We start from the raw sequence: 27,461 nt of genomic DNA, 5'->3' as shown, positions 1-27,461 counted from the left end.
ATTAACCGCCAACTTATTCAGCATAGGTTAAACAGCAGAGGTTACACCCATACTAGGTTGCCCTTCCAGTTGCAACCTAGTACTGGGAAACATCTTTATATTCATTACGACCAATTTAGTTTATTCAATTCACCTATATCGCACGTCTTTGGACTATGGAGGAAACCGGAGCACCCAGAGGAAACCCACATGAACTCTGGGAGAACATACAAACTCCACACAGAAATATGCCACTGACCCAGCTGGGACTCAAAACAGCAACCTTGCTGTGAGGCTAGTGCTAACCACTAAGCCACTGTCACCCCTCGCAGTTTTTATTATTTAAAAAAGTATTATTTAGCAAAGAAGAAACCAAGTCTATCATTCGTTGCTTATTTTGCTTTAAATGTAGGCTATAAAGTAAAACTTAACTAACCAAAATGTACTGCAGCCTACATAACAACTGCAACAACATGTAGCCTATAGAACTACATTACATGCAAACTAAAAAGAACCAAATAAAACCGTTAGCATGGGATTAATTGTGCTGTGTGTTTCACTGAAATTAATCTGCTAATGATTTGTTTCGCGCCATTTTTAAGTAGTAGCGGCATCAGTTTTGTGCAAAGTAGGTCAGAGTAGTTTAGGACGACATTCCGTCAGATTTCACATGAGCAACACGTAAAAGCACAGTACACGGAACCTGACGTCATTCTTAAGACACGGACGCGGCAATAAGTAAAGGTAGGCTATTAAAACCACTTGTAGGCTACTCACTGGACATAGCCTATCCTTAATGATAAACTTGTATATCAGCGTTTACTTTTTTTTACAGCAGTTTGTCTGTTCCTAAAAATCAGCGTGGTACTTATGTAACGCTGATAAGGTTAAACCCTTTGTCTAAACCCTCGATAATGTTTATCATGGCGCCCTCTGTCAGTTTTACTATAGATAACGGTCTGATAACCTCTGACTTTTCTAGTACTACAACCACTGGCATTGTCCGTTTAATTCATGTTCTCTCTTCTCATGACCAGCATCTTCTTTCATCTTGTCTGCTGGGTGGATTGAGGGAAAAGCCAGAGTATTTCATGTATTTAAAAGAAGGGCTTTCAATAGATTTGTTTTAATGTCCTAAAGGCATTTCTTAGGATATGAGTGTGTTTTCAGGAAAGACTAACCAGAAAAGCTCACACAAAGCTTGGAACTAAACAAGACCAGAAAGTTACATAAACGATTGTTACATCCTTTTTATACAATAAAACAGCAGAGTTAAAGAATATTCAAGTCAAGAAAACTTGCCAATCGTTCTTCCAAAGATGGAAAACATGCAGCCTACATGAAACATAACAGACCTGCTTGTTTGGGTTTTTGTTTAAACCAAGTATTTTAAATTCCATTTAAGGAAGCAATTCATCCAAAATGTTACATTCATGATATTTACTCTCCCGCTTGTCATACTAATTGACTTTTTTTCTACAAAGGACTGAACCACTCAATTTGGAAAAAAAGATTCAAAACACAATATTTGAAGTCTTCTGAAGCTATAAGAGAAGTAAAGTGGGCATTGCTATTCATAGAAAATCTTGGCATATTTTTGAACACAGTCTAATGCTGTGATGTCTAATCTTTTAACTAAATCATTAAATATTTACAAACCAATCTGTAAGGATCATTTAGAAATGGGATCTGAATCTCAAATTTAGCTCACAGTAATAAAAAAAAATCACAGCTCAACTTTCTTATTTCTTCTTCTTCTGACAGTATCAGATTGTCTTGTTGCGATTAATTACTGAAGGTATCATCACGGTAGTGGTATTATCATGATATTGACCTAAGCTGCAAAAAAGATGACTTTACAGAAAAACAAACATTTTTTTTTTTGCTTTGTATTTATGTTTAGAGTAACCATGTTTTGCTTCAAGCAAATTAAATTGCTAAAGGATGATAAAAGTAACACTTTACAATAAAACCTAATGAGAATGGCCAGACAGATTTTGCAAACATTTTTTACTATTTCTGTGGAGAATTTTGTAAAAAAATCAGTGGTTTTACAGGGTATGCAGAATTGCAGGATATGCTGAAATGTTTTGAGACGAACATAACTAAAAACTTAATGTATGAAATAAAAATAATAGCTTTTATTTAATGTTTACAATGCAAATCCATCTAGATAAACTTATTTGGTAAACAAAGCAAGTCTATAACATATATCTACTAAAAGACAGAAAATATTACTTTAAAAACTGTATTGTAAATACATTTTGTAAATAATTTTATATTAATCAATAATATTACACAAATAACTTTAAAAAATGAATACATATAAATTAACACAAGTGAATAAATAGATTTATTAATGGGCTAAAAATCTGTGGATTTATTCACGTGCAGATTCCATGTGAAATAAAAAATAATAGCTTTTTAACTTTGATTTAGTGGTTACATTGCAAATCCATCTAGATCCACTTACAGTATTTGGTAAACAAGGCAAGTCTCTCATTTAATATATCTACTAAAAGACAGAAAATCATACTTTACAAACTGTTTTGTAAAAAAAAATCAAATGAACACTTTCATATGTCAATATTATTAATGAAATTAATTTTAAAAAGTAATCATTACAAATGTACACACATAAATAAATAGACTCAATGATGGGTTAAAATTTTGCAGAAATCTGCAGATTTCTGCGTGTGCAGATTCTGTTTGGGCCTTATTATGGATTATTTCATATAATAAAACAATTACGACTTTTGAAATTACTGAAACTAATTTAAAAACTGAACAAATAAATTTACACTCATTTACACAAGTAAATTTATAGATTTAATGATGGGCTAAAAATCTGCGAATTTCTGCGCATGCAGATTCCGTGTGGGCCCACTCATGAGCAATCATCAGTCAATGCATTACAATCAGCAGTGAGAAATAGCTTTATTATTATAGTTATGTTATCAATTAATTAAAAAATTCAACTGAATTTTATTAGCTATGGATAGGGCCAGACAGAATCTGCGGACAAATGTAACCATTTCTGCATAGAATTTTGAAAAAAAAAAAATCAGCATATTTATGCGGAAATTATTTTGTGAGTTTTGTAAATAAAATCATAATATATGAAATAAACAATAATAGCTTATTGACTTTTATTTAATGGTAAAATGCATATCCTTCTAGATCCACTTATTTGGTATATCTACTAAACCAACTAAAAGACAGAAAATAATACTTTACAAACTGTATCGTAAAAAAATCAAATGAACACTTTTATTTTAGTCAACATTATTAATGAAAATAACTTTAAAATGCAATAATTACAAATGTACACACGTAAATAAAAAGACTCAATGATGGGCTAAAATTCTGAGGAAATCTACAAATTTCTGCACGCGCAGATTTCGTGTGGGCCTAGTTATGTTAACACAACAAAAGGTAGTCAATTTGAAGAGTACACAAGGGTTAAATTAACTGATGTTAACAAAAGGGACAGAGTTAATGAACAACAGTCAGAATTGTCAATGCACAATATCAATATTTTGCATGATCATTATCATAATACCCAGCAAACATTTTTTGTTTTTAAAAGATGTCTAATGGATGTCTAATAGAAATCTAAACATAGTCGTCTTGGTTAAAACAAGGCTAAATTTGGGCTGTTAGTGAAAATCTAATATACATCTAAGAATAGGCCAAGATAGTCATCAAATAAACAGAAATAAATGGCTACACATATAAAGTCTGTCTAATCTAACAACTAGTTTCGGCTATTCTAGATGTCTATAAGATTTTCACTGACAGCCCAAGTTTAGCCTCGTTTTAGCCAAATTGTCTATGTTTAGATGTGTATTAGATGTCTATTAAACACAAAATTGTTTGCTGGCTACACTTAATTATTGAATATCTTCATACGACTAAAATCCTATGACTTCATAAGACTAAAATCAGTCCTTAATTCCCCATTCATTGTAACTGCATGGAAAAGAACGAGCAAACAGCATTTCTCCAGAATTATTTTTGAAGCATGAAAACGAGAAAGTAAAAGACATAAATACGTGTGAGCAGCCCCTTTAAGCTCTATAAATCTGGGTTACTGTGGAGAATCAGCTACTTCTGAGGCTACAGTTAGCTGTGACTCACACGGCGGCAGAAAGGAATGGATTAATCATCCGTATCTCCCTCCGTCAGTGTCGCCGGCAGCCAATAATGCTGTTTACTTTTACACCAGTCCCAGAATGCCATGCAAATAAACAGGGCCGCCCATCAAAAGGGAACGCCACAGAAGCCATGAGGTTACGAGGAAGTGGCCTTTATGTCTCTGCTGAGGCAGGGTTAAATAATGAGGGCTTTGCTTATGCCAGTGGTGAGATATGCAGGGGACATGTAAACAGTGGGGAGAGCACCATGTGAACATTATTAGATCAGGATGTGGAAAGTTTAGCAGTCTTGGGTTTCTCTCCTTCAGATGACCACAGGCTAACTAGAGGACTCGGGTTTACTGGTAGCATCGAATGACGTGTGAAGAAGCAGGGAATGCTGGGATGTGACAGTGACTCAGAGGCCTGTGACATACATACACAAACATCGCCAAGCTCACTTGTCCATACCTGAGACTGATTTCAGATCACTGTGAGTGAAAGTGAAGCACACACACACACACAGACACAAGGGCTATAAATCTCCCCTGAGAAAAATTGCGGTTTGGAGATAATGACAGTGTCTAGTTGGAACACATGCAAGAAAATAAACACAAACCCTTCTATCTCTCTCCCATCTGTCTGTGTATGTGAGAAAGTCAGAGACAGATCATCCACACTGTTAAAATAATGTGTGAATTTGCAGCGTAAACTCTCTGCCTTTTTTTACACTTTATTATTGCTGAACTGAATGCTGTGGCTTTGCTGTCATATCGCAGATGTTTGCTGGTAGCTTTTGGTAATTAGATAGGTAAATCAGTATGCTATTTACAGCAATATCCTTGAAATCATCATAATGAACAACAGTTTAAAGTCAAGAGAAAGTGACGTGAAACCAATTCTTGGACTTTGTCCTGCATTTTAACATCAAAGTGGACTGCATTAGATTGATGGAATTGAATCTGCATTTTTTGAGTTGCAAGTCCAATTCTCTGACTATTCGGCCAAAAACCACCTCTTTATAGGGAAGCTGCTTACTGCAGAGCCAATGGGTGAAAACTGATGTCCAGCTCCACCTCACTGGATGTAATGGGTGGAGCTAGACAGTTCAACCACACATTAACCTTTACACTATTGCTAAACATAGGCTGTTTCTCAATGTGCGCTCTTCAGCGATCTTGCGTCCTAACATCATCATCAACTGCCAAAGTTCAGTTCCAAGACTCAAGGCCGCAAGAATGGAGGACGTTTGAAATTTCCCCTGATGTGTTCTTGATGCCGAGGACACATCGATGACTTGAGTACAAAACTCGCAAAGTCCCAGAAAAGTCCCAGACGTCATTGCAGTTGATTAAAGGCGGTTGGAGGCGCAGCATTTTATATAGATTAATTAATAAAGTTCAGAGATATAACTTATTTGCCTCAGGAGCTTCCCTAAATGAAATGATGAATATAAACTAACATGAAAATCTTTATAAAGACATAAACACATAAAGAGTGTTTATTTGCTGAAACTCTTATTAAAATAATTTTTATTTGTTCTCTGCAACGTATATTTGTAAGGTCTTTATGCATAGTGTATATTGTGAAAAGGAGAAAAACTATAAATCGTTGTATGAATGCTGTAATGTTTAAATATTTTCCGTTAAAAATGCGTGAAGGTCATGTGACCATCAGGAAAAACGCAGCATCTCACTTTTCACAGGATGCATTCTCTGTTCTCGCAGTCTTCCGATTTCGTTTTTCCGAGGTAACCTGGCAAAACCGGTCTCAGAACGCAGATCCATTCTCTGGGTTGTTGGAATTAAAAAACAGCCACTGTCCAGTAAAATGGAGCTGTATTAGTTCTGCAGTGAGCCCTACTTTTTCATATGGTTAAAGGGGACCTATTATGCCCCTCTTTACAAGATGTAAAATAAGTTTCTAATGTCCCTAGAGTGTATGTTGGTATACAATATGTGAAGTTTCAGCTCAAAATACCCCAGAAATAAGATTTTATAAGTCTTTGAAACTGCATATTTTAAGTGTGGATACAAATTGTGCCTTTTTTTTTGTGATTGTTGGATTGTGCTATTTTGAAAGTGGGCTGGGGTGCTACTTATGCCTATGCATCAGCATAGCAGCAAATTCAAAACAGGAATAAAGTTATATCTGAAAATGTTAAAAGATGTGGTTCTGAAGAAGGCAGACTATGGAGACTACATTGTTCATTTGTGCATCCTAAAACCCCACGTTTATAATTCACTTAGATAATGACATTATCTTCAGCGGGTATGGTGAAAACTCTAATGGCTAATGCTTTTTCTTAGTGCTGTTTATGTGATCATTAGAGATCATCACTTTAACTCTTGTGACATGTACTAAGGGAGAATTGTTATATAATGTTACTGCAGACTGAGTGTGATTAATAATAGAATCAATTAATGTTTGTCCAATACCATTAGAGACTGGATATATTCACACACTATAGCTACACAACTGTAGCTATACAAACCCTTATAAAAGTGATTTTTGCATAATTTTTAGCCTTAAAAGTTTATTTACCTGAAATTATATGGCCTTAAAATATAATACAATTCATTTGAAAAAAAAAAAAAAAACAGCACCATTGAAAATAGCACAGCATTTATTGATCATAATTAATAGTCATTTTTTAAATTTAATTCATCAATTAATTGTTTGTTTAAAACTGAGATAACAAACTAATGTTAACTAGATTCTTAAAGTTTGAGAACAAACTTTGAGGCTGGCTTGTGAAAGCCTGACGGTAATAGTTTATTTAGTTTAAACAGTTTTAAAAAGTATGAAGAGATAGATAGATAGATAGATAGATAGATAGATAGATAGATAGATAGATAGATAGATAGATAGATAGATAGATAGATAGATAGATAGATAGATAGATAGATAGATAGATAGATAGATAGATTAGCATGTTATTACCATGATTTTAACGTGAAATAGCATGTTGTTAGCATGATTCTAGCATGAATTAGCATGTTACTAGCATGATTTTAGCATGAATTAGCATGTTGTTAGCATGATTTTAGCATGAATTAGCATGTTACTAGCATGATTTTAGCAATAATTAGCATGTTGTTAGCATAATTTTAACATGAATTAGCATGTTGTTAGCACGATTCTAGCATGAATTAGCATGTTGTTAGCATGATTCTAGCATGAATTAGCATTTGACTAGCATGATTCTAGCATGAATTAGCATGTGACTAGCATGATTCTAGCATGAATTAGCATGTTGTTAGCATGATTCTAGCATGAATTAGAATGTTGTTAGCATGATTCTAGCATGAATTAGCATGTGACTAGCATGATTCTAGCATGAATTAGCATGTTGTTAGCATGCTTCTAGCATGAATTAGCATGTTACTAGCATGATTCTAGCATGAATTAGCATATTGTTAGCATGATTCTAGCATGAATTAGCATGTTGTTAGCATGCTTCTAGCATGAATTAGCATGTGACTAGCATGATTCTAGCATGAATAAGCATGTTGTTAGCAAGATTTTAACAAGAATTAGCATGTTACTAGCATGATTCTAGCATGAAATAGCATGTTGTTAGCATAATTCTAGCATGAATTAGCATTTGACTAGCATGATTCTAGCATGAATAAGCATGTTGTTAGCAAGATTTTAACAAGAATTAGCATGTTACTAGCATGATTCTAGCATGAATTAGCATGTTGTTAGCATGCTTCTAGCATGAATTAGCATGTGACTAGCATGATTCTAGCATGAATAAGCATGTTGTTAGCAAGATTTTAACAAGAATTAGCATGTTACTAGCATGATTCTAGCATGAAATAGCATGTTGTTAGCATGATTCTAGCATGAATTAGCATTTGACTAGCATGATTCTAGCATGTATTAGCATGTGACTAGCATGATTCTAGCATGAATTAGCATGTTGTTAGCATGATTCTACTATGAATTAGCATGTTCTTAGCATGATTCTAGCATGAATTAGCATGTTGTTAGCATGATTCTAGCATGAATTAGCATGTGACTAGCATGATTCTAGCATGAATTAGCATGTTGTTAGCATGCTTCTAGCATGAATTAGCATGTTACTAGCATGATTCTAGCATGAATTAGCATATTGTTAGCATGATTCTAGCATGAATTAGCATGTTGTTAGCATGCTTCTAGCATGAATTAGCATGTTACTAGCATGATTCTAGCATGCATTAGCATGTTGTTAGCATGATTCTAGCATGAATTAGCATGTGACTAGCATGATTCTAGCATGAATAAGCATGTTCTTAGCATGATGGATAGATAGATAGATAGATAGATAGATAGATAGATAGATAGATAGATAGATAGATAGATAGATAGATGGTGTGCGAGCATGAGTCAAACAAGCCAACCACCGCCTCTCTACGATGTTCTGATGCTGAGATATAGCTGCTGTTATATCGTTGCTAGGTTAGTCTGTTTTGTTGCTATGGAGTTGATTGACAGCTTAGACTGATGATGTATCAAAGCTTCTTGCCAGTATGAACAGTTAAAAACAACCCCCATGTCTCTATCACACTGCAGCATGACAATATCAGTCTGAACCTCTTTAATGGCAGTCTATGGGACAGTTGCTAGGGTGCAGTATCTGGTTGTTAGGGTGTGGCTAGAAAGTTAAAAGGACATCAGTGATTGGCTGCTGGCTAGACTGAGTTAAATGAGCTCAGCCATTAGTCTGTAGGACAGTTTGATGCAGAGTTATGAGCTCACAAAGTTTGATCCAATGTAAAGTCAATGAGAGTCTTTTGCAATGGAAGTCTATGGGATGGTTTCTAGGGTCCAAAAGTGGTTGCTAGGGCGTGGCCAGAAAGTTTAAAGGTGATCAGTCATTGGCAGTTTGATAGTCTGAGTTAAATGAGCCCAGTTAGAAGTCTGTGTGACATTCTGATGCGCAGTTATGAGGTCACAAAGTTTGATCCAATGTTACGTCTATGGGATTTTCCCGACGATCCCGGGACGTTTTTCGGGAAACCGAAAGTCGGATCAGTCGGAAAGGATATAGCAACTCGAGTCAGAATAGTTCGGAGGTTTGACCCAAGTTTGATGGTCATAGCTTGAATGGCCTAGGACGAGATAGAGTTTAATTTTTAGTCTCAGAAGAAGAATAATATAGAACTAGATAGTAAAGTTTGAGGACAAACTTTATGGTGGCTTGAAAAGCCGAATCTGAAAGTTTGAAATGGTTTTAAAGTGTAAATAGCATGTTAGTATGATTTTAGCTTGAGGTAACATATTACTAGCATGAATTAGCATGTTAGTAGCATGATTCTTACATGAATTAGCATGTTGTTAGCATGATTCTAGCATGAATTAGCAAGTTACTAGCATGTTTCTAACATGAATTAGCATGTTGTTAGCGTGATTCTAGCATGATTCTAGCATGAATTAGCATGCTACTTGGATAATTCTAGCATGAATTAGCATGTTAGTAGCATGATTCTTACATGAATTAGCATGTTAGCATGATTCTAGCATGAATTAGCATGTTACTAGCATGATTCTAGCATGAATTAGCATGTTGTTAGCATAAATCTAGCATAAATTAGCATGTTACTAGTATGATTCTAGCATGAATTAGCATGTTGTTAGCATAATTCTAGCATGAATTAGCATTTTACTAGGCGGTTGCTAGGGTGTTTTAAGTGGTTGCTAAGGTGGTGCCAGGCAGTTGCTAAGGTGGTCTGACTAGTTGCTAGGTGGTTGATAAGGTGTTGCTAGACGGTTGCTAGGGTGTTTTGAGTGGTTGCTAGGTGGTTGCTAAGGTGGTGCTAGGCAGTTGCTAAGGTGTTCTGACTAGTTGCTTAGTGGTTACTAAGGTGTTGCAAGGTGGTCGCTAGGGTATTCTGAGTGGTTGCTAGGTTGTTGCTAAGGTGTTGCTAGGCGGTTGCTAGGGTGTTCTGAGTGGTTGCTAAGGTGTTGCTAGGTGGTTGCTAAGGTATCCTAAGTGGTTGCTTGGTGGTTGCTAAGGTGTTGCTAGGTGGTTGCTAAGGTGTTGCTAGGCGGTTGCTAGGGTGTCCTAAGTGGTTGCTAGATGGTTGCTAAGGTCTTGCTAGGCGGTTGCTAGGGTGTTCTGAGTGGTTGCTAGGTGGTTGCTAAGGTGTTGCTAGGTGGTTGCAAAGGTGTCCTAAGTGGTTGCTAGGTGGTTGCTAAGGTGTTGCTAGGTGGTTGCTAAGGTGTTGCTAGGCGGTTGCTAGGGTGTCCTAAGTGGTTGCTAGGTGGTTGCTAAGGTGTTGTTAGGCGGTTGCTAGGGTATTCTGAGTGGTTGCTAAGGCGTTGCTAGGTGGTTGCTAGGGTGTCCTGAGTGGTTGCTAGGTGGTTGCTAAGGTGTTGCTAGGTGGTTGCTAGGGTGTCCTGAGTGGTTGCTAGGTGGTTGCTAAGGCGTTGCTAAGCAGTTGCTAGGGTGTTCTGAGTGGTTGCTAGGTGGTTGCTAAGGTGTTGCTAGGTGGTTGCTAAGGTGTCCTAAGTGGTTGCTAGGTGGTTGCTAAGGTGTTGCTAGGTGGTTGCTAAGGTGTTGCTAGGCGGTTGCTAGGGTGTCCTAAGTGGTTCCTAGGTGGTTGCTAAGGTGTTGCTAGGCGGTTGCTAAGGTGTCCCAAGTGGTTGCTAGGTGGTTGCTAAGGTGTTGCTAGGTGGTTGCTAAGGTATTCTGAGTGGTTGCTAAGGCGTTGCTAGGCGGTTGCTAGGGTGTCCTTAGGTTACAGAGTGAACTTGAATGTGGTTGGTTGTCTTAGTCAAATGAACCAACCCCCTTGTCTCTATGACACTGCTATGCAAAGATATGCATCTTGGCCTATTTTAATGAAAGTCTATGGAATCAATTTGGGGGCGTGGCTTGTGAGCTTTATTATCATATTGAGATGCTCATTGGTTGTCTGAGTCAGATGAGCCATCCCCCAAGTCAATAGGACACTGCTATGCAAAGATATGCATGTAGGCCAGTTATTAACATGAGTCTAGTATGAATTAGCATGTTACTAGCATGATTCTAGTTCAAATTAGCATGTCATTAGCATGTTTCCAGTATGAGTTAGCATGTCATTAGCATGATTAGCATATGAGTAGTATGTTGCTAGCATGATTGGCATGTCATTAGTATGTTAGATTTATAAGCATTTGATAGCACAGCTAATTACATTATATAGGACAGTTGCTAGGGTGCAGTATGTGGTAGTTAGGGGTGTGGCTAGAAAGTTAAAAGGCCATCAGTGATTGGCTGCTGGCTAGACTGAGTTAAATGAGCTCAGCCATTAGTCTCTATGACAGTCTGATGCTGAGTTATGAGCTCACAAAGTTTGATCCCATGTTAAGTCAATGAGAGTCTTTTGTAATGGAAGTCTACGGGACAGTTGCTAGGGTGCAGTATGTGGTAGTTAGGGGTGTGGCTAGAAAGTTAAAAGCTCATCAGTTATTGGCAGTTTGGTAGTCTGAGTTAAATGAGCTCAGCCATTAGTCTGTATGACAGTCTGATGCAGAGTTATGAGCTCACAAAGTTTGATCCCATGTTAAGTCAATGAGAGTCTTTTGAATGGAAGTCTACGGGACAGTTGCTAGGGTGCCATAAGTGGTTGCTAGGGAGTGGCTAGTAAGTCTAAAGGCCATCAGTGATTGGCTACTGACTAGACTGAGTTGAATGAGGCCTGACTCTAGTCTGTAGGACAGTCTGATGCAGAGTTATGAGCTCACAAAGGTTGACTCAATGTTAAGTCAATGGCAGTCTTTTACAATGGAAGTCTATGGGACAGTTGCTAGGGTGCCAAAAGTGGTTGCTAGGGAGTGGCTAGTAAGTTTAAAGGTCATCAGTTATTGGCTGCTGGCTAGACTGAGTTAAATGAGCCCAGTTAGAAGTCTGTAGGACAGTCTGATGCAGAGTTATGAGGTGACAAAGTTTGACCCAATGTTAAGTCAATGGGAATTTTGGGAATTTTCCGGGTCGTTTTTCGGAAAACCGAAAGTCGGATCAGTCGGAAAAGATATAGCAACCCGAGTCAGACCAGTTTGAAGGTTTGACGAAAGTTTGAGGTATGAAGCTTGAAAGGGTTAGGAGGAGATAGACTTTAAAATTAGTCTCAGAAGAAAGAAGAAGAAGAAGCAGAATAATAATAAGTTTAAGTGAGATAACAGTATGTTGGCTTTTCAAGCCACCATAATTAAAGCTGCAAGCAGCGATGATAGGGACCTCGCACCCGGGCTCACCGCCGCCCGGTGGCCTCAGGATGACAGAGAACAGCGAACAGTAATAATTTAAGCCATTATATTTAAAAAATCTGAGAAAATCACCGATTTATGCCAAACCTCCTCCTCTCAGCAGGTGGCGCTATGACTGTGACTCAAGATTGGCATGTAGATGTCACCAGGAGAGGAATCTTATCAATCATGTGAAGTTTCAGGCAGATCGAACATTGTTTAGCTGAGTTATAAGCCAAACTGCCTTTTGTCAGCAGGTGGCGCTACGACAGACTCAATGTTGTTATGTAGATGTGTTCAGGAGAGGACTTTTATCAACCATGTGAACTTTCAGGCAGATCGGACTTTGTGTGGTTGAGTTATAATGCAAACTACCAACTGCCAGCAGGTGGCGCTATAACTGTGACTTAAGATTGGCATGTAGATGCCTTCAGTAATGGAATTTAATCAACCATGTGAAGTTTCAGGCAGATCGGACATTGTGTGGCTGAGTTATAAGCCAAACTACCTGTTGCCAGCAGGTGGCGCTATGACTGTGACTCAATATTGGCACGTAGATGTCTTCAGGAGAGGACTTTTATCAACCCTGTGAAGTTTCAGGCTGATTGGACATTGTGTGGCTGAGTTATAAGCAAAACTACCTTCTGTCACTAGGTGGCGCTATGACTGACTCAATATTGGCATTTAGATGTCTTCAGGAGAGGAATTTAATCAACCATGTGAAGTTTCAGGCAGATCAGACATTGTGTGCCTGAGTTATAAGCACTTCCTTTTTCATGGCGAAGCGTTGAGGTTTGTCATGCCACCACATACACGCCCCTCTACGAAAACTCTAGATCTTCATATTATATCATCGCTTGAGCTTTCAGATACACAACCAACCAAATTTGGTGCTGATATGAAAACATTTGTGGGATGAGTTTATTACTTTGTAAATCATGACATTTTCTGTGGTCAGCAGGTGGCGCTATAACTGTATCTGGATATCGGCATGTAAACTTGTTCTGGTCTGGACTCTTATTAAACATGTGAATTTTGAGGCAGATCGTATAATGCATGCCTGAGTTATAATGACTTCCGGTTTTGTGGCGAATCGTTAAAGTTTGTGAGGCCGCCACGGACACGCCCATCGACAAAACCTCTAAAGCTTCGCAATTTAACATCGCCAAGGCCTTTAGATGACAAAACACAATTTTGGTGTCGATAGCATAAAATCCCTAGGAGGAGTTCGTTAAGATAAAAAGCCTGGAAATAGCAAAAATGCCACTTATTTGCCGCAGGAAGTTAAAAATATCCGACTTCCTGTTGGGTTTGAGTTATGGCTCCAAGAGACTTTTTCGTATGTTTTGGCTTGTTTAAGGTGTGTGCCAATTTTCGTGCATGTGCGTGATTCGTAGATCAGGGGCTCTTCCGTTTAATTTTTATAGGTGGCGCTGTCGAGTCATTTTGCCACGCCCACTTCATTATTGTTATGAGGATGTGTTCAGGAGAGGACTTTTATCCACCATGTTAAGTTTCAGGCAGATCGGACATTGTGTGCTTGAGTTATAAGGACTTCCTGTTCCATGGCGAAGCGTTCAGGTTTGTCATGCCGCCACGGACACGCCCCTCTGCGAAAACTCTAGATCTTCACAATATATCATCGCTAGGGCTTTCAGATAACACAACCCAAATTTGGTGCTGATACAAAAAAATTTGTGGGAGGAGTTTGTTACGATGTAAAACATGTCATTTCCTGTGGCCAGCAGGTGGCGCTATAACTGTATCTGGATATTGGCATGTAAACTTGTTCAGGTCAGGACTCTTATCAAACGTGTGAATTTTGAGGCGGATCGGATAATGCATGACTGAGTTATAACGACTTCCTGTTTTGTGGCGAATCGTCAAAGTTTGCGAGGCCGCCACGGACACGCCCATCGATGAAAACTCTAAAGCTTCGCAATTTAACATCGCCAAGGCCTTTAGATGACAAAACCCAATTTTGGTGTCGATCGGATAAAATCTCTAGGAGGAGTTCGTTAAAATACAACGCCTGGAAATGGCAAAAACGCCACTTTTTCGTCGCAGGAAGTCAAAAATATCCAACTTCCTGTTGGGTTTGAGATATGGCTCCAAGAGACTTTTTTGTATGTTTTGGCATGTTTGAGGTGTGTGCCAATTTTTGTGCATGTGCGTGATTCGTGGATCGGGGGCTTGTCCGTTTAATTTTTCTAGGTGGCGCTGTCGAGTCATTTTGCCACGCCCACTTCAGAAGACCATAAAAAAGGTAAATTTTCGCCACTTCTGAGGCGTGTGCAAAGTTGCGTGAGTTTTCGGGCTTGTTTAGCCCCTCAAAATCGCGATTCATTGGAGAGAAGAATAATAATAATAATTAAAGCTGCGAGCAGCGATGATAGGGACCTCGCACCCGGGCTCACCGCCGCCCGGTGACCTTACGATGACTGAGAACAGCTAACAATAATAATTTAAGCCAATATATTTTTAAAAATCTAAGAAAATCACATATTTATGCCAAACTTCCTCCTGTCAGCAGGTGGCGCTATAACTGTGACTCAAGATTGGCATGTAGATGTCATCCGGAGAGGAATCTTATCAACCATGTGAAGTTTCAGGCACATGGGACATTGTGTGGCTGAGTTATAAGCCAAACTACCTTCTGCCAGCAGGTGGCGTTATGACTGACTCAATATTGTTATGTGGATGTGTTCAGGAGCGGACTTTTATCAACCATGTGAAGTTTCAGGCAGATCAGACATTGTGTGGAGATTGTGTTATAAGACAAACTACATTCTGCCAGCAGGTGGCGCTATGAAAGACTCAATATTATTATGTAGATGTGTTTAGGAGAGGATTTTCATCAACCATGTGACATTTTAGGCAGATCTGACATTGTGTGGCCGAGTTACAAGCCAAAATTCCTTCTGCCAACAGGTGGCGCTATGACTGACTCAATATTGTTATGTAGATGTGTTCAGGAGAGGACTTTTATCAATCATGTGAAGTTTCAGGCAGATCAGACATTGTGTGGTTGAGTTATAACAACTTGCTGTTCCATGGCGAAGCGTTGAGGTTTGTCATGCCACCACAGACACGCCCCTCAGCAAAAACTCTAGATCTTTACAATATATTATCGCTAGAGCTTTCAGATGACACCACTCTATTTTGGTGCTGATACGGGAAAGTTTGTGGGAGGAGTTTGTTACAGTGTCAAACATGTCATTTCCTGTGGCCAGCAGGTGGCGCTATAACTGTAACTGGATATCGGCACGTAAACCTGATCAGGTCAGGACTGTTATTAAATGTGTGAATTTTGAGGCAGATCGAATATTGCATGCCTGAGTTATAAAGACTTCCTGTTTTGTGGTGAATCAAAGTTTGCGAGGCCGCCACGGACACACCCATCGACAAAAACTCTAAAGCTTCGCAATTTAACATCACCAAGGCTTTAAGATGACAAAACCCAATTTTGGTGTTTATCAGATAAAATCCCTTGGAGGAGTTCGTTAAAATACAACGCCTGAAAATGGCAAAAACGCCACTTTTTCGCCACAGGAAGTTAAAAATATCCGACTTCCTGTTGGGTTTGAGATATGGCTCCAAGAGACTTTTTCGTATGTTTTGGCATGTTTAAGGTGTGTGCCAATTTATGTGCATGTGCGTGATTCGTAGATCGGGGGCTCGTCCGTTTAATTTTTCTAGGTGGCGCTGTCGAGTCATTTTGCCACGCCCACTTCAATATTGTTATGTGGATGTGTTCAAGAGATGACGTTTATCAACCATGTGAAGTTTCAGGCAGATCGGACATTGTGTGGTTGAGTTATAAGGACTTCCTGTTCCATGGCGAAGCGTTGAGGTTTTTCATGCCGCCACGGACACACCCCTCTGCGAAAACTCTAGATCTTCACAATATATCATCGCTAGAGCTTTCAGATAGCACCACTCAATTTTGGTGCTGATTTGATAAAATTTGTGGGAGGAGTTTATAACTCCGTAAATCATGTCATTTCCTGTGGCCAGCAGGTGGCGCTGTATCTGTATCTGGATATTGGCATGTAAACGTGTTCAGGTCAGGACGCTTATCAAGCGAGTGGATTTTGAGGCAGATCTGATAATGCATGCCTGAGTTATAATGACTTCCTCTTTTGTGGCGAATCGTCAAAGTTTGCGAGGCCGCCACGGACACGCCCATCGATGAAAACTCTAAAGCTTCGCAATTCAACATCGCCAAGGCCTTTAGATGACAAAACCCAATTTTGGTGTCGATCGGAAAAAATCCCTAGGAGGAGTTCGTTAAAATACAACGCCTGGAAATGGCAAAATCGCCACTTTTTCGCCGCAGGAAGTTAAAAATATCCGACTTCCTGTTGGGTTTGAGATATGGCTGCAAGAGACTTTTTCGTATGTTTTGGCATGTTTGAGGTGTGTGCCAATTTTCGTGCATGTGCGTGATTCGTATATCGGGGGCTCGTCCGTTTAATTTTTCTAGGTGGCGCTGTCGAGTCATTTTGCCACGCCCACTTCCGAAGCCCATAACAAACGTAAATTTTCGCCACTTCTGAGGCGTGTGCAAAGTTGCGTGAGTTTTCGGGCATGTTTAGCCCCTCAAAACCGCGATTCATTCCGCGGAAGAAGAAGAAGAAGAAGAAGAAGAAGAAGAAGAATAATAAACAGAGCAATTCCAATAGGGCCTACGCACCGTTTCGGTGCTCGGTCCCTAATAAACGGAGCAATTCCAATAGGGCCTTGCACCGTTCGGTGCTCGGTCCCTAAAAATAATAATAAGTTTAATAGGATAACAGTAGTCTGGCTTGCTACACAAGCCAGCCTAATTACTGTGGTCTATAAAAATAAAACAATTTCAATGGATTTTAAATTTAGTTTGATTGTCCAATGACTCACATATAAAGACGACACTAGTTTCATTGTTGGATGAAGCAGTGTTTGTCTTTAACAAATCTTAGAACAAAGAGTTCAGTAACAAACAAATTTTTCATTAGTCACTTGTCACCACCTATTGGTGTAATATTCAGAATCATGAAACAATCTTTATTTGAAGCATCAAGCTACTTTTTAGAAATTGAATTGCTCTATTTTGACCATACATGTTAAATTTGTTCTGTATGTAAATAAAATGCGTAGAATTACTTTGAAATCGGTGACAAAATTGCAGATTTTAGGCCCTACAATGCAGCACTAAAGCTTTTAAACAATTAATATTATTATGCACATAAGCTTTTGTTTGATGTTAGAATGTGAACTTTAGTTTATTTAGAATGTAAAGTTAAAGAAAAATTTGGGAAGTTAAGAGATCTTTCAGTGCATCTCTATCATGTAGTGTTTGACACTATTTTTTGAGAGTCCGCATGAACTGGAAGCTGCGACCCTTTTTTTGTATTGTGACACACGTCCTAGAGAAACAGAATGTTCATTCATGTATTCATTTTCTTGTCGGCTTAGTCCCTTAATTAATCTGGGGTCCCCACAGCGGAATGAACCACCAACTTCCAGCAAGTTTTTACGCAGCGGATGCCCTTCCAGCCGCAACCCATCTCTGGGAAAGAAACATAAAATTAAATGACAAAATCAGCGAGCTTAATGGATGTAATAAAGTAGGCAGAGTGGGGAGAGTTATTACAACCTAACAGTCTCCTCCTGCACACCTTTCTGATCAAAAGAAAGTGCATTTTCAGATTTCAATTGAAGATTAGAAGGGCAAACAATTGTTTTTCTTAATGACATGCACTGATAAATTGTTCACCACAAAACTAGCAATATGAGCTAACAAAATCATGTGGTTAGTTTTGGTTTCAGGGGGACTTTAAAAAAAAACTAGCCATTTATCTATCCTTTCTCCAAATGGTCATGCTCTGCAAGGTCACAGGAGTGATGAATCATGAAGTCAATATCTCAAGCCACAGGCAGTGGAGATGAACAGATGGCCAGCCCATCACAGCGCTCACACACATACACTCACAATGACACCTACCATCTCCAAGTCATCTATTCTGCCTGTCTTGCATTGCAAGGGAAGCCCAGAGAATGTATGTTCTCACAGAAGTGGAGAGAGATGGTGTGATGATCTCCACAGGAAAAGACCTTGTAAAACAAACCTGGGATCTTCTTGCTGTGAGGCTCCAGCGCTACCTGCTGAGCAACAAATGGCCTAGCCATTACTGTTGAATCTAAAACAACAACAACTTGCCAATATTTAACACTGGACTATTGCTCGTGGAATAAAAGTAGTATACAGATGCCCCCATATTGAATGTAACCCCAAACCATGATTTTTCCTTCACCAAACTTGACTGATTTCTTTGAGAATCTTGGGTCCATGCGGATTACCTTCTGCAGTATTTTTGATGATTAAGATGCAGTTCAACAGATGATTCATTGGAAAAATCTACCTTCTGCCACTTTTCCAAATGATCAACTAGAAGTCAAGTTATAATTGGCTGCTCTTACAACTGAGATCGACGACAAACATGAGTTTAGTTCATGAACCTTTCAATCAATATTTCAGCATGTAGTTGGCCATATTTACATATAAAAGTATTAATGTTTGAACTATGAGGCTAACCAATTAAGTCTCCAAACATTTGGTGCTGCACTTTCAGAAATAAAGGTTCAGGAGCTGTCACTGGGGCGGTACCTTTTCAAAAGGTACATATTTGTACCTGAACGGTCCATAATTGTACCTCAAAGGTACTTTTTAGATACATTTGGCTACTAATATGAACATTTGAGGTATTACTGTGGACTCTTTGGGTACAAATATATACCTTTTGAAAAGGTACCACCCCAGTGACAGCTACTGTACCTTCATTTCTGAGAGTGTGTGATGAACATTCAATGCAAATAGAATGTGAATATTCTTAAAAGACACTCTAAAAGTTAATTTTCAGTATTTTCAGATTTTTGAAGTGTCCACAATACCAATATTGTGCCTGTTCATTATATATTACATATTTGAATATTAGCTTAATATTAACTTATCTGAAATGTGCTTTTGCTTTTTGTCAGGCAGTGTACAATGACTTGTCTTGTGACCCTAACTTGCCTAGTTAACCTTAACCTAGTTAAGCCTTGAATTATACTTTAAGCTGAATACTAGTATCTTGAAAAATATCTAGTATGTACAGTCGTCATGACAAAGATATAAGAAATCAGTTATAAGAGATTAGTTATTAAAACTATTATGTTTAGAAATGTGTTGAACAAAATCTTCTTTACATTAAATAGAAATTGGTGAAAAAATATACAGCTAGGCTAATAATTCTGATTCAACTGTTTATGACAAAGAATGCAACATACTGTATTAAAAACTCTATTTTTAACAATAGAAGAATAAGCTAGAATAAGCTTAGAATAAGCTCTATTCTAAAACCTCCCTGAGAATCTCGTTCCCACAGAACACATCTGCTAAAAACAGTTTGAGCCAAATGACTGATGTAAGAGAATAAGTGTAGCGTAAAACAACCAAACCGCAAGTACCAGCATCTCTCATTGAGCAGAAGCCAGCATGCACCCCGACACAGCCAGCGATACCAGCATTCGACCGACCAGTGTCAAAACCCACAGCGAGTCTTCCCTAACACTTCCACAACATCTCTGAGCCAAAACAAGTCACACGAAGCCACACGTTAGACCCTGAAGCTTTCTTTCTGTCTAACACCCATATGCACATTAAAACACACAAACACCATCGCACGCATAAACACTAACTGGCGCCACAAAATTATGAATTTGACAGGAGTTATCATCACAGCAATTATGTACCTCCCTCTGCCACAAGAAAATGTCTTAGGAAACATGTAACGCTGATGCGTGCCTCCAAAAAATAATGATTGCATTCACACCAATCTTCTCAAACATTTACGCTCACACTTTTAAGGGGAATTAACCTGGATAGAAAGAATTTTAATGAATGCAGCTTCAGCTTTAATATATAATTACAAACACACTTGGAGACAAGAGAAGCGCTAACATGCCAAACTCTTTCATTCGAGTCCAGTTCACACACTGGAATGTGATGAAGAGTCACGTGTACGTCACTTCTGACAAATGTAAATACATTTGAAACATGCCAAGACTACATCTGCCCTGAAGCCCAGTCTAAATACTTGGATTTGCTCCAGGGACATCTCTAATTTGAATAATTTCATTTAAACATTCTGTAAAAATGTCTGCAGTTGAAGCATATTTTCATTGCACTGTAAAGATAATAACTTTAGTGACTGGTGGGCACGTAATAGAAAATATAGCAAGGGTTATAAAAGGATAATAAGGTGTTTCACCCACCACATGGCATGTGCATTCCTGACTAAACATCTTCAAAGATGGCACAAATCCCTACCACTTGACAAGCTGTCAAAAGTTGTTTCTAATGTTATTCTGACTTCCAATTGTTTTTAAAAACATCTATAAACTACCTGACAATAGTCTTGTCATCGATCCCAGTTGTAAGAGCAACACATAATAACTTGACTTCTAGTTGATCATTTGGAAAAGTGGCAGACGGAAGATGTTTCTGATGAATCATCTGTTGAACTGCATCCCGATCATCATAAATACAGCAGAAACCCGCATGGACCCAACACTCTTACATAAATCAGCCAAGTTTGGTGAAGAAAAAAAATCATGGTTTGGGGTTAAATTCATTATAGGGGCTTGCAAGAGATCTGCTGAGTGGATAGCAACATCAACCGCCTGAGGTATCAAGACATTTGTGCAAATTGCATTGCAAACCACAGAAGAGGGCAAATTCTTCAGCAGGATAGTGCTCCTCATACTTCAGCCTCCACATCAAAATTCCTGTAAGCAAAGAAGGCCAAGATGCTCCAGGATTGGCCAACCCAGTCACCAGATATAAACACTATTGAGCATGTATGGAATAAGATGGAGGAGGCATTGAAGATGAATCCAAAGAATCTTGCTAAACTCTGAGAGGCCTGCAAGAACGCTTTCTTTGCCATTTTAGATGACTTTATTAATGAGTTATTGCAACAATGTATGGATGCAGTCCTCCAAGCTCATGGGAGTCAAACACATTATTAATTTTTTTTCACACTGCACCATGACTTTATATTCTATACTGTACATTATTTCTGTTAAGTGACGGGACTTTTTGGCTAAGTTAAGTCAGACCTTACTGTCATAATAAAATAATTAAAAATCAAGTCATGATCTAGTGGCGTTTGACTTTCACATTAGCCACTTCTGATACTAAATGATCAACTAAAAGTCAAGTTATTATTTGTTGTTCCTGAAATTTGGATAGGCGACAAGACTTTTGTCAGGTAGTGTACTTTATGTAGTCACACCAAAAAGATTACAGATTACAGTGTATGAATGTGAATGTGTGTTCTGCATTGAGAACATGAAGTGCTGAACAAAAAATCATGAAGATTACCACCTGAAACTTGAGGCAAGTGACCATCACCAAAAGCTAAAGCACTATTTATAGGGCTATTTATAGGGCTGTTATTATACATTAACACTGCAGTAGGGCTCCATTAGTAATTTAACTAAAATGTTGATAAAATTCATTTTATTTTTTATTTTAGGTGATTAATTTCTCAGTTAATGTATAATGACAGATTAAAATCATTGTTGTAATCTGCTTACAAGTCATATAATCATATTATTAGATGGAATTAATAATTAATTGTAACTGTAATAAATCTGGCCTTTTCTTACTGTTGACTAATTGATTAATCAATTAACTAACGTTTATTATTGAGTAAAGTGCTAATTCTTACAATTTACTAATTGTAAAGTTATACATATTTACTAACACAATATATTGAACTAGTCCACAATGAAGCATTACACTATGTATTATTATACGTGCTATAGTAACTTTTTTGGGGCAACATCAATATTGTATCATATATAAAGGGGTTGCACGGTGGCTGAGTGGTTAGCACTGTCATGTTACAGCAAGAAGGTTGTTGGTTCTGTCCCCAGCTGGGTCAGTTGGTCTTTCTGTGTGTAGTTACTTCCCATGTTCGTGTGAGTTTCCTCCAGGGTCTCCGGTTTCCCCCACAGTCTAAAGACATACGCTATACTATAGGTGAATTGAATAAGCTAAATTGGCCATAGTGTAAGTGTGTAAATGTTAACGTGTATTGGTGTTTCCCAGTACTGGGTCGTGGCTAAAAGAGCATCCGCTGCTTAAAACAAATGCTCGATATTTGGTTCATTCCGCTGTGGCGACCGCTGAGAAATTAAGGGACTAAGCCGAAGGACAATATATGAATGGATGAATGAATATTATTTATATTGTCATATTAATCACAAGAACATTTGACAAAATTAGAAAATAAAAAAATAAAAAATTAAAAACTGGGAAGTGCTACCCACTGAGCAACAAATGAAATGTCCAGCCATCACTGAAAAAAAAAAAAAAACACAAAACCTCGCAGTCATTAACACTGGACTGTTTCTCATGGAATAAAATTTGATAAATATACAGTAGTATTACAACATTAAAGTACATTGAAGTATTTTTTGTTCTTATACAGATAAGGCAGAATGAATTAATCTCTACGATCTGACAAGTTGTCAAAAGTTGTTTCTAATATTATTCCCAGTTTCAATTGTTTTTAAAAACATCTATAAGGTCAAGGTGCTCCAGGATTGGCCAGCCCTGTCACCAGACATGAACATTATTGAACATGTCTGTGGTAAAATGGAGGAGGCATTGAACATGAGTCCACATAATCTTGATGAAATCTGGGAGTCCTGCAAGAACTGTTTCCTTTCCATCCCAGATGACCTTACACTAAGCATTATACCAGTCAAAGTAACTTTTTAGCAGCTAGTCAATATCCCGATAATACCATGAATCAAAAATAATTTAACACTGTTATAAGCCAAGAACTGATACGCATAAGTTTCTAAATGAATTTAAACTAGAATTGATCTAAATCACAGAGTAAGGGAAAGGTATGGTGTGATTTTTCATCATGTGGAGTGTGGCTATCTTGATCAGAGATGGAATATCTGTGGTTTCGAACTGTTAGGTCAGACTCATGTTACGATACATAGCTGAGGTTTAAAGTGTGGTTGAGCAGTTCAACCATATCAGTGACTGAATTCTCTGATGGCTGTCGTCACTCTGAGTCTGACTTCAACTCCTTCAAATACACATGCAGTCGAGTGTGTCTTTCACAAGCATTTCCAGTTTCACATCTACAGCAGTTAATGTATGATAATTACAGCAAATGATTCCTAACCAACCCCAATCGAAACATAAACCTCCCCTAGCATATAACCGTAACCATACCCTATGCTAATCATAATTATAACTGTGCTCTAGCTCTTAATAACAGCCACTTGCATTGCCATCAGTCTTGCTACAGTAGTAATGGCGCTGGGGAATTAGAAGGTCACTGGGAAACTCAAAGGCTGTCAGACTCAAATCCGCTCGGTTTAATGCGCTCTGAGGGGCAGTCACCACTTTGAACTGAGTCGCGGCTGATCCTTTTCCATGCCCTCCTTTATAATGCCAATCATGCCTGAGCTGGACTGAAGCCAGTACTGTCACACGTTTTCTTATGCAAACTTCCCCATCATCAAACATTCACGTTCACTCTCTGTCTCTCAATATATAACATATTATATACACTATTTTTATATTATAATATTATAAACACTAGCAGTTTCGATATATTATCAGTTTTATTATAAAATAACACAACATCAGTAATTGATTTAGAGTAGGAAATGGTTGTGAAACTCTTTATTTTGCTTGCTACAGTGACCGAATCCTCTTAGACTAAGAATCTAAAATCTATGTCATTTTAAATCTCTCTCTCTCTCTCTCTCTCTCTCTCTCTCTATATATATATATATATATATATATATATATATATAGATAGATAGATAGATAGATAGATAAATAAGGTTGTTTAAAATACATGGTTAACTGAATAGTCCTTGGAGAACCCTAAAATGGAATTTTGCAGGTGCCAATATAATAAACCAAAAAATGAAAAACAATGTTTCCTTTTTTTTAGTATGTATAATTGCATGCTGAGGAAATGTTCTAGGTGTTAAATGTTCTTCAAAAACACTAGATGCCAATAATAAAAATATTTTCGAAAGTGATGAAATAAGTAAAACAATCCATTATTTAAAAAATCTAAAGACTTCAAACATAAAATCTGAATATGTGATTACATAAAGAACCTTAACAACACTAAAAAAAAAATTACTTGCAGTTATTTCAAACTACTTATATAAAATTAGCTGAAACAACACAATTCTCAATGCTTTTATGGACAATTTAATTGTTTTATGTTAAAACTCAAATTTGTAAAAACTAAAAAGTTAATTTATTTGTGGTTTTTAACACAAATAGATTGTGTGGAACCCAGAAATCAATTGCCTTAAAAACAACAAGTTGACTTTACAAAAATAATGCAAGTTAGCTCATTGTAACTTGAAACTGTTAAATTGACTTGATTTTTTTAATTATGCAAATTGTACTCACTTACTTAAAAATCAACTAATCCCTTTTTATAGTGTTAGACTATTTTAGCAAGTTCATTTTCAAAAAAAAAATACTGTAAATATTACAATATTATATTTTCATTCATTCATAGCTCCATTAAGTCTATAAAATCTATAATTAAAGCCTGTATGGAATTTAGAAGACATACTGGATTCTGGAAGAGCAGAGTTATGTTACTTTATGTCATTTTGCAAGATACAGAAAAGCTGGAGGAAAAAAACTAATATGATGAAGGTGTATTGAAAAAGGTGATTATTTTATTTTTATTTTTTAAATGACTACAATTAGCATAATTTACAAATCAAGCCAACTTAACAGTTCCAAGTTACAAAAGGTTTACTTGCCTTACTCACTTTTTACAGTGCAGTAAACACTCAAAAAAATAACATTTGGTGCTTGTACTTATTTAAAATTAGTAGAAACAACACAATTCTTGAGTTTTTGGGGTGGACAGTATAATTGTTTTATGTTTATTCTACTCAAATAAAAAAAACTAACAAGTTAACTTAATTCCTTTAAGTTGTGCCAATACAAAAATATTGTGTGGAACCCAACTTTTTTTTTTTTTTTTTTACAGTGTATTGCACCAAAAGTTTTTTACACTTTAAAAATATTTTTTTTTTTTGGAGATAATGGTTTCACAAGGAACCTTTAATATCTACTGTATGGAACCTTTCCATTCCGCTAAACTTCCTTTAGATTACTAAATGTTCTTACAAAGATGCAAAATGATACTGTAAGAACAAATATAAACATGGTTCTTTAAAAACTGGACACTGAACATTTCTTTGAGGAACCAAGAACATTTTGTATTTTCTTTTTATATATTGGGGATCACTTTATTATGTCTCTTCAAGGCATTTTGTTGACTTTTAATTACATTGCATCTAGATGCCAATTAATTCTCATTAGATTATAAGTAGACTGCTAGGTTGGGGTAAGGGTTAGTGTAAGTTGACATACACTTGCAAAGTTTCTTATAGTCGGTTAAATGTGTTGAAGAAGCAGTATCAACAGATATTAAGCAGAAAGTCTACGAATACTCAAACGAGAAGTAATTGCTATGCACCTTTCAGTCAACAAAATGTGCATTAAGGACCATCGAAATAGTCTTCATTAATTAAAAGGTGCTTTATTTTTTAGATTCTAAATAGAGTTAATAACATGTCTCTTTTCTTGGAATTTACCTGCAGATCTGGACCTGGAGTTTTTTTCTTGCTGTGATTCCTGAAGAGGTCACTCAGAGGTCAAAGGTCAAGCAGCAGGTCAGAGATCGGCGAGGCTCAGAGCTCCAGATGTACAGAGGCAGTGTGGAAATCCATCAGAAGTACGGGATGTTTGTTGAAGCGCTCCTGAAGATGCTGCCGTGCGCCTTTCCTGTTCGAGTCCACAGCTCTGCGGAGGCCAAACTCAAGCGGTCATGCTTTATGGCTCATAGCTCCCAAGTTTCACTCATTTATGTTGCATCCAGCTCGCGTTCTGTTTCACTGAGTGCTTCCCGGTGAGTCTTTGAATCATCTTCTCTCTGATTTACTGTCACATCCCACTGGCTCTCCAAAGAGAAGTGTGTGAGTGTGAAGAAAGTAGGAAGAAAATCATCAGTTGCACACAAGTAACAGAAAGATTCATCTACACCTCTCTCTCTCTCTTTCTGCTTCCCTCCCTCTCTTTTGGTCTGATACCTCCCCCAGAAGCCCACTGTTAATCAACCAGTCCTGAAAACATACTCTCTCTCTCTCTCTCTCTCTCTCTCTCTCTCTCTCTCTCTGTCTCTCTCTGAAGTGTAGCACACATGAGTTTGCATCCCTGTTTTAACCCCGTCCGTCTTTACTGCTGCAGATAACATGCCCACAGTGTCAGAAGTTCTTCTGTAAATATAGAAAACACATCGATGGGTTTGATCTCCTTAAATTCATCTTGGTTTAATCCAAAATGTGTGGGCTCGTGTTTCTGGAACATTTTGGACATTTTCACTGTGGCTTTATTGAGGTCCCGCCTGAAGGTTTTTCCTCAAGTGTCTTTCCAAATGCAAAATGGTTTTATAAACAAGTTTTGACAGCACATCAAGGCAAGACAAAGCAGATGTGTTATGTGGCCTTAAAAAGACAAAAGCCTTCAGATGCTAAATCATTAATCTTTCACTCCACAGTTTATCATGAAATTTTGTGCCCCCATAAATCTTCATTTGGCTTGGGATGTTGCACATTACTGACTGTTCTCCTTTTGTTTTCTTTGCTTATTCAGTCGTTGGTTCTCCCATTCTGTTGTTTTTGTGGTTTTGAACTCATCTCCATTTGACCACAATAAGAATAACATCCCTCGCTTGTTCCTTTCCTTTTTTTCTCTCTCAAATGCACACGCAGACAAACTTGTGTGGAGAACTTGAAAACACCCAAAAAGAAATCTTACACACTGAGCAGACACACATATAAACATGTTTTGGTTTAAAGTGAAGAAACTAAAGTACTCAGATGTCATGTTAAATTGTATTGATAGCAGTAATCTAGATGGTTCTGGTTCAGAGCCGACTGTTAGTGTTGGATGAGTTGGTCTGGACCTCAACATTTAGAGCTGTTCTCACCAGACTGACCAAATAATCAAATTCACAC

The 27,461-nt window shown here is 37.7% G+C and overlaps 1 protein-coding gene and 1 long non-coding RNA gene across 2 annotated transcripts in view; one reads left to right on the top strand and one right to left on the bottom strand.

Annotated features, from left to right (window-relative positions):
* grem2a (gremlin 2, DAN family BMP antagonist a) overlaps nt 1-26,180 on the bottom strand; it is a 27,888-nt gene extending 1,708 nt beyond the window's left edge. Inside the window, exon 1 of the mRNA XM_087290329.1 lies at nt 26,040-26,180. The gene's annotated coding sequence lies outside the window, so the exon portion shown is untranslated. The remainder of the gene's footprint in view (nt 1-26,039) is intronic.
* LOC141378553 (uncharacterized) lies at nt 436-27,461 on the top strand. The gene is made up of 3 exons (XR_015513310.1): nt 436-723; nt 4,445-4,608; nt 26,046-27,461. It is a non-coding gene; the product is annotated as an uncharacterized LOC141378553 (long non-coding RNA).

This window comes from Danio rerio, chromosome 17, assembly GCF_052040795.2.
Source record: "Danio rerio strain M-AB ecotype USA chromosome 17, GRCz13ab, whole genome shotgun sequence".
In the NCBI taxonomy this organism is placed as follows: Eukaryota; Metazoa; Chordata; class Actinopteri; order Cypriniformes; family Danionidae; genus Danio; species Danio rerio.
Note: the sequence above shows the minus strand (reverse complement) of the source record. Positions and strands in the feature narration are given on the sequence as shown.